Below are 9,119 nucleotides of genomic sequence, written 5' to 3'. Positions count from 1 at the left end.
GTGAATGACTGATTGTGTTGTAAAGCGCCTTGGGGGGTTCCAGGACTCTAGAAGGCGCTATATCAAATACAGGCCATTTACCATTTACCATAACTTACTGCAAAAGGTAAATCTGGGGGCTTTCTCCGTAATGCTGATGAAAGATAAAGCGTCTTATCTCATCATAAAGCTCCGAGACCTACAGGGACATTTACAGCATGCTAGTTCATGCAAACATGAAGAACTAAACTAAACAGCTCTGACAACTCTAGACCAATAGCTTCGGCCAGTGTCTTGTCTAAAGTCCTGGAGATGGTGTTATTGAATAGGCTTGAGATATATGACCTGATTTCAGATAATCAATTTGGTTTTAAACGAAATCATGGAACTGACTTGTGTATATTTGCATTAAAGGAAATTGTAGATAAATATAAAAGGCAAAATACCACAATGTTTACATGTTTCATTGACGCCACCAAGGCATTTGATTGTGTGAATCATGAGAAGTTATTTCAAAAGCTCGATGATAGTGGGGTTTCTGGATTTTTAATTAGGATTTTGATCTACTGGTACACCCATCAGACAATGAGAGTGAGATGGAGGAGTGTGACATCAAACCCAATCCTGTCATGGTCTGCGTCTGCGTCTCTCCTCATGTGTCTCCTTGTGTTCTCCATTCCTCTAGTTTCTCCTTTTGTGTCTCATAGCGCCCTCATGTGTCCTTGTCTGCGTCTCATTTATGTCTCTTTGTGTGTTTCCTGTGTCTCCTGTTTGCAGCCCTCCAGATCTTTCCTCCCAGGCCCTGTGTCCCTTCACGTTCTGTGTCCTTGTAGCTCCAGCCCTTTTTGTCCCCAGCTCCCTCTTGGTTTTCTTCATGTCTCAGTCTCCCCACCTTAGTTTATATTGGTCTTTTATTTCAGTTGTGTGTGTTCTTCCCCAGCTCGGTGTGTGTGTGTGTGTGTGTGTGTGTGTGTGTGTGTGTGTGTGTGTGTGTGTGTGTGTGTGTGTGTGCGTGTCCTTCCCCAGCTCGGTGTGTGTGTCCTTTCCCAGTCAGGTCTGGTGTCCTCCTCTGCTCCTCCTCTCATTATTGCTTTCACCTGTGCCAGTTCCCCACACTGCTGCTCCTTGTCTCCTATCACTCCAGCCCCAGTGTATAAAGCTCTCCTTGTCTCAGTGTTGTTGTCAGTCCATTGTGATGTATTCTGTCAGTCTTCTCGTGTCTCTAGTGTTTGGATCTCAGTCTTCTCGTGTCTCTAGTGTTTTTGGATCTCTAGTTCATTTTCTGGATTTTTGGACTTTTGGCTTCCAGCCTTTTTGGATTTATTTTTGTTTTTTGGTTCATCCTAAAATAAAGGATTTTTCTTAATCTTCATCCCTGCCTCGGGTCATCCTGGATATCTGCATTTTGGGTCCTAACATCCTCAAATCGTGACAATTCCGAGTGACCAGTGGGGTTCATCAGGGTGGAATTTTATCTCCTTTCCTATTTAATATGTATGTAAATGATCTGTCTCTGACAATAAATGTGAGTGATACAGGATGTAGGATTGGTGACTTATTAGTCAATCACCTCATGTATGCCGACGATTTGGTCATCTTTGGCCCATATAGCGCTGGTCTCCAACAACTCCTGAGAATATGCAGTGAGTACGGTGCAAACTTTGATATAAAATATAATGCAAAAAAATCAAGATCCTGATATTCAGAAGAAGAGAAGACAAGAGGCTAACATTTCCTGAATTCTACTTGACAAACGTTGCTCTTGATGTGTGCAGTGAGGTCACTTATTTAGGCCATGTTATTGATGACTTATATGATGACAAGGATGTTATACGACAGCAGAGGAAGCTGTACGCTCAGGCAAATATACTTGGGAGAAAGTTGGGTATGTGCTCCATACCAGTGAAGATTTTACTTTTTAAAGCATACTGTACATCAATGTATACTGCCCACCTGTGGTGTAGATATAAGAAAAGTAGTATTGAAAAACTAACGGTGGCTTATAATGACAGCATAAGAATATTGCTGAAATACTCAAGGAGCTCCAGTGCGAGTCACATGTTTGTCAGTGTTGGGGTGCCAACCTGCACTGCTGTCTTGAGGCCAACCCTGTCCACAGTACTGTCAGATTTACATCAAAGTTGTGGAATCACTGGCGGAATTGTGTGCATGTTGGACATTAAGCATGTTAATGTGTATTGTGTTTTATTGTTATTTTTATTGTGTGTTTTGTAGTTGTTGTGTTGTTTATCATGTGTTGTTGTGTTTCTTGTATATGGATCCCCCTGGGTCTGAGTTAAAGGAAATCAATCAATCAATAATCCCCACCATCTCCAGGAATTACTTTTTAACTGCTTTATTTGTTCCTCTTTTTTGCTTCAGATACTCACAAGCTAGGAAAAAGACACTTTAATATTACTAAACCAAGAGGGATGGTAATTATAATCATGAATGCAAATGGAGATATCACACACAACATAAAAGTGTTCACCTCAACCTCGTTTCATTAGTCATGTGGAGAGGGCTTTATCCATCAGTCTTGTGCAGATCAGACACATTCAGTCATGAAGTGGGCAAGATAAGGATAGAATTATGTTAAATGAAGATATCTGACTAATGAAGTTAGGTGCGACAAGCTTGACCTTTTAAAATCCATTCCACATCGACAGAAGATTGAATTAATCAAAGTGCCAGGAGTTATGAAATGTGTGCAGTAGCACAGTTTAGTGATGAAACACATTCATTGTGTTTTCCTTGCTTTTGCAGAAAAAGACAAGTGTGCATGCAAGTGTGAGTTAAACTGTAAATGGTGACATGCAGATATGCTTATTGTGTCATATCATATAAGCTGTCAATTTGTGTATTTTAGGTCAGTGGTTCCCAAATGGGGCCCGTAACTCTCTAAAGGGGTCCCCACAATTTTGTCTGTGCTGAGGTTGTGAAGCTAGGCAGTCCATCCATTAATTTTCTATACCCACTTGCCTATGCAGGGTCGAGGGGTGTGTGTGTGTGTGTGTGTGTGTGTGTGTGGGGGGGGGGGGGGGGGGGGAGAATGATTTCTCTGGGTCAGGGATGATGTCGTGCCCCAAGTGGAGGAGTTTGTATCTCAGGGTGTTGTTCATGAGTGAGGGAAATATGGAGCACAAGATAAGTAGGCAAATTGGTGCTGCGTCTGCAGTGATGTGGGTGTTGTACCTGTCGATCTACGGTCCTACCCTCGCCTATGGTCATGAGCTTCGAATAGTGACCAAGAGAATGAGATTGTGGATTCAAGCGGCCAAAATGAGTTTTTTCCACTGGGTGTCTGGGCTTTCGCTTAGAGATGGGGTGAGAAGCTCAGCCACCCAGAAGGTGCTTAGAGTAGACCCGCTGCCCCTCCACATCGAGAGGACCCGTTTGAGGTGGCTCGAGCATCGCCTCCCTGGTGAGGTTTTCCAGACACGCTCAACTGGGAGGAGACCTAAAGAAAGACCCAGGACATGCTGGAGGGACTATGCTTCTCAGCTGGCCAGGGAACGCCTTGGGATTCCCCTAGAAGTGCTGGCCCAAGTGGCTGGGGAGAGGGAAGTCTGGGCTTCTCTGCTTAGGCTGGTGCCCCCCGTGACCCGACCCTGCACAAGCGGAAGAAGATGGATGGATGTAGAAATCTTTTTGGCTACTTCCACAGGAGAAATCACGGGACTTCCTTCGATTTTTCACAATAAGAGTACAAAGCATTCACACATACCTTGTTAGTTTTTACTTTTCAGTGGCTATATTATTACATTGTATATTTCAAATAGGTAGAACAAATTAATCATCCCTGAAAGATGTGTTGAACAACCGTGTTATTGGTTCAAGAATGGATTGTCTAGTTCTACTGTTTTTCCTCAAAACCTTCTTCTCACTTTTTCCTTCAGGGGTTTCCTTCTTCTGAGATTTACTAACCAGCATTCAGAGAGAATCATCAATACGATTTGTCACTTTTCTGTTCAGTCCTGAGTTTGAGTAACAGCTGATGGACAGTGAGTTCAAAAGTATTCAAAGGTTGCTCTCAGCCTATTACTTTAATATTTTCCACAAAAGCAAACCTCTTAACTACCCAAAGCAAAACCGCCAGTGTTATGGTTGCACGTGATGCTCTAAACATGTCAGACTGCAGCAGCGATGAAAGCATGCAGCCTCTGAAGTAGGCTGTTAAAGCTGAATCAGATATGACTCATTCATGTGATTTCAGAGAGAAAAACCCAGGTATCGACATAGCAATGAAGTAATTTTCTCCTTTGTAACTGCAAATTTGAGTGGTGCTAAATTCAAATTGCAAGAGCGTGGGCTTAGCAAACATCTTTACATTCTACCTACATTACATCACAGTACAGGGTAAGACGATCACTGATTTCTAAAAGGTCATGCATAATTTCTGAAAGAGGGAAAACTCCGGATTGCTTGTTCAGTGATGCAGAAGATGGTGGAGTGATTTTGAAAAGTGTGAATGGGTGTAATTGTAAACCAAAAATGTCCCTGACACCTACACAGGCACATGCATGTATTCATGTATCTCAGCTCCAGATGTTCGTCTGATCCCATGCACACATAATGAAGGATGCTTCCTGTCTCAGAAAGCCTGCCTCTATGTTTTCATCTCTGTCTTTTCTTTCTGCCTTAATAGAGGTTCAGATCAATAGAGCTTGCCCTGGGCAGAGACCTTTAGCACTGATGCCGATTGTTCCAGGAACTCTGACTGCAGAGCCCAGACCTTTTTCTGTGAAGCCCACAAAAGACCCTGCCTTCAACATTTTCGATTTAGAAGCAGGTTTATTTTGTCACAGCGTCTTCACTCAATATTTTACTTAGCCACAATTTGCACAAATTCAGCCTGGTGTGATGATGAATAGGTGGTCATTTTAACCTAGATGAAAGATCCTATCTATAGCAAACATTTGTAGTTGCGGATGAAGACCAGAGCAGGGTTTGTGGTACATTCTGGGACATGATGAGTGGTGCTCCATCTTTCATTTTAATCGTTTTCTGAAAAATCAACGAAACAAGAGGTTGTTACTTCATGCAGCATTGCAGTCTGAAAAAGCATAACATCTATACCATGTTTTAAGAAAAAAGCATGTCAAACTGAGGCAAACGTAAGTAGTTGACATCCTGGAGTACAAAATGATGGATGTTGTTACTAAAGACATGTACATAGACCAGCATGCATTTCTGCCTTCTTTCATTGTTGAAGCATATTTTAATTTTTTAACAATGATATACAACATTTGTTTACATCAGGTGTACCCAACCTTGGTCCTGGAGAGCCCCTATCCAGCATGTTTTAGTTGTTTCCGTGTTTCGGCACGTTTGAATCGGTGGTGATTAACAGACTTCTACAGAACTTGATGAGCTACTCAACAGGCAATTAAGCCATTAAATCAGGTGTGTTGGAGCAGGGAAACAGGAGATAGGGGATCTCCAGAACCAGGATTGTGCACACCTAAAACCTGAACTGGAATGAGCCACTAGAGGGCAGCTGTTTACGCTGGCCTTCAACTTCAAGCAATTGGCTTGCACTAAAGTTTCTTTAGATCATCCCCAACACCTTACACAACTCTAAACCTTTTAGTAATATTAAGTCAGCGACTCTGGTCAAGCTCTCTCTTGGTGAATGAACAGTTTCTCTCCAACAAGAAGACCACATGATGAGTGTCAACGGCTTGTGAGGGTGAACAGTTTTTGTGCCCAGCTGGTCACTCACAAGGGAGAGAATAAAAGCTAAAAAGATTGGCTCGAGGTGAGTTTAATTATCTCTTTAGATATCACATTTGTCAGGGAGTTAGACTCCCCTTTCTTTTAAACAATATTTATTTTGCTTTGACGTTTTGGTTTACTTGCAGATTTGACATTAATTACTTAGCCAAATATTCACTTTAAAACGTCCCAGAAGTTGAGTTGTTAAAGTGACTGATGGTGTGGAGGAATGAAAACTGTTCTGCTCATAAAAATCTCATTGTTTACTAAAGAGAGCCATCTACTGGGATAAAACTGAATAAACCATCTACAGATATTACTGCTTGCTCATGTCCGTTTCACACAGAAATCATCAGTATATGCAGATAAGTTAGAGCTTTCTGCAAGGCTCTGTCCTTGGTCTAAACAACCATATGTCTAAACCAATTTTTAGCCATTATGTGGCACAAAGATGTGAATAACTGAGGTGTGTTCCATTACAAATGCCCTCGGCTCCTGGTTTTTATATGAACTAGGAATGAAGGACGTTAAACCGCAGTATGAAGGTTACTGGTATAGTAATGTGTTGCAAATGACATACAATGTCATACAAGGTGGGAGTCATTAAGTAAAAACACAGTTTGTCTGTTTATGACACATCCCATCCTATGTCTGGGAGCTATGTTGGGCCATTCTCTCACATGAAGAAAAGTCCAGATCTGGTTGAAGACAAGGAGAGAAAGTCCTAAACGACCATGGCAACATAACAATGCTGCTCTACACATGACCGATTATGCCTCAGTTTTACTCAATTAATATAGTAGACTCTAAATGCTTTCTTCAGTTTATTTAGGAACCTGGTCCTGAAGATGTTGGCAAAGCTTTTGGACAAAGAAGTGCATATTCAAGGTGGTGGTGATATCTGCCAAAAGGAAGGCAAGTCTTTGCAATCCTGTTACCCATGGCCAGCCAATTTATTTATTTTTTTTGAGCCATCAGCAACTTGGGTATCAGCAGCAAGCAACAATTTTACAAATCTGATTTGACACCAAATCCTTAAGTGGTGGCCAGATTTCCTCATTGTCTCCACGATGAAACTGGTGAAAGATGATCAGTAGGGTATGGATGCCAAGTTATTAAAAAGGGGCCGAACCTGATTTGTCTACAAGGAGAGTAAACATTTATGTGAAGAATGTCTCTAATGTATTTAATTTAGATGCATTAACGTCTGAGTCATGAACACATGGAGGAATCTTGTTGTTATGATGAAGGTATAAAAAAAAGGAAACCAACAAGGCAAATATTAGTTAAAGTCCAGTTATGGACTATGGCAGTGAACCTCAACTGGCGGCCCACGGATCACATCCGGCCCGCCAGACCTTTCCCAAATATCAATAATTGTTTACATTCTGCAAACACAACTAAACTTCAAACAAAACAGTTTAGATGGGGAAAAAAGTCCATCCATTCATCAATTTTCAGCTGCTTATCCAGAGTCGGGTGGCGGGGGCAGCAATCTAACAGAGGTCCAGACTTCCCTGTCCCCAGCCACTTGGGCCAGCTCCTCTGGGGGACTCCCAAGGCCAGCTGAGATATAGTCCCCAGCATGTCATGGGTCTTCTCTTGGCCCCCTCCCAGTTTGATGTGCCTGGAAAACTTAACCAGGGGGAGTGTCCAGAAGGTCTCCTGACCAGATGCCTGAGCCACCTCAACTGGCTCCTCTCGAAAACAAATTTTAAATTTTGATGAATTAAGATACAACAATACTTGAACTATTTTTAGAAGAGCATCTGCCCCTAATGGTGTCTACTGGAAATAACTCCTGCCCTTGAACAAATTTAGTTGTGGACTCCTGAACTATGGGTCACAGAGAGTTCCTACACTGTAAAATCTGATTAGTTCTGCTTAGTTGAAAAAAAAGCACACAAACAAATTGCCCTTAAAATTACAAGTTCTCAGGAGTAGGTAACCATGTGTTGGAGCTACTAATACTTACCAAGTAAAATTAACTTAAATACAAGTTACTTTAACCAGGAAGAACTAGTATAAAGAACTTAGAAATGCACCTACTGAACAACTTTGTGTTTTTGCTGATTTTTAAATCTGAAATTAATTAGTGCATTTAATTAGGTTGAAATTTATTAGTGTATTTTAATTGTGCTGTCACGTTGATGCTATTCTCACTAATGGAAAGCCCACTCAATTTCCTCTGTGTGTGAAATGTGCTATGTAAACAAATCTGCCTTGCCTTGTATTTCTGAGTTGGATAAACATAAGCAGCAGTACGCACATTTTAAAGTACTCTGTACTAGTTTGTATTAGAGTAGCCTACATTTTAGTGCATTTTACTTTGTGTGCAACACATTCTCACACCCAAAGCGTCGAAAAATGACGCTGGTTGACCAAGTATTTGTTCAGCTGACGTGCTGTGCCAGAGCATCGGTTCCTGACGTCCACAGTAAAACAGACATTTCACATGTCTGACCTTTACCCTCTTGCTATTCAACCTTCCCCTCACCCCCATCCTAACTTTAACCCTCGTCAAAACTTTGTTCCGAATTGTAACTTCCCTCTCCAACACGGTTATCGGGGCGTTTAGAACGAGCAACAGGGTTAAGGTTAGGATGGGTGTGAGGGGAGGGTTAAATAGCAAGAGATTAGAAGTTAAATGTTGGTGAAATGCACGTTTTAACGTGGGCGTTGCCAACCAACGCTCTGGCACAGCGCGTCAGCTCCCGACGCAATTGGACTCCCAATGCGTCGGAAACAAACGCTTTGTCGCCCAGCGTCATTTTTCGAAGCTTTGGGTGTGAGAATGTGTTGTTGTATGCATTAGTAGCTCCAATACATAATTTCCTAGTGCCGTGTATTTTGTCATTTTAAAGAGCAAGTCAACCCCTACCAGAGTCTAACTCCGCTCTCACTTCATGTTTGAAAAATGCAACAAATGCTGTTGCCTGGCAGACCGAGAAGGCAGAGCTGCTAACACACACACACACACAGGCTCACGACAGCATTGTGACATCATAATGTACCAGTTTACACCATAGCATACCTCTTAGCCAATAGCGGTGGCAGATTTAAATTAAAATACAGTGCAGAGTTTTTACCTGACAACGGCACAACACTGCCAGTTTTAGGCAGAATATTTAAATTTTAACTAGATGCACTGAAGTACCAAATTATTGACTACACGTGTCTGCAGCACGATTAGACACTCATTTATATAGTTTATCAGCAAAAAAAGTTGATTTGGGGGTGACTTGCTCTTTAAATAACTAACTGGATAAGGTAGGGGGGTGTAGATTGATTGTGTACCTGAAGATGGACAGATTATTTTCAGAAATTCTGGCGATTTCCACCAATAAATTACCACAAAAAGTCCTGGTGCACACTATGGGTTTAAAAAAAGTCCCAATACTGAATAAAGCTGGACCACTCAA

Source organism: Nothobranchius furzeri, chromosome 7, assembly GCF_043380555.1.
Source record: "Nothobranchius furzeri strain GRZ-AD chromosome 7, NfurGRZ-RIMD1, whole genome shotgun sequence".
Taxonomy (NCBI): domain Eukaryota; kingdom Metazoa; phylum Chordata; class Actinopteri; order Cyprinodontiformes; family Nothobranchiidae; genus Nothobranchius; species Nothobranchius furzeri.
Note: the sequence above shows the minus strand (reverse complement) of the source record.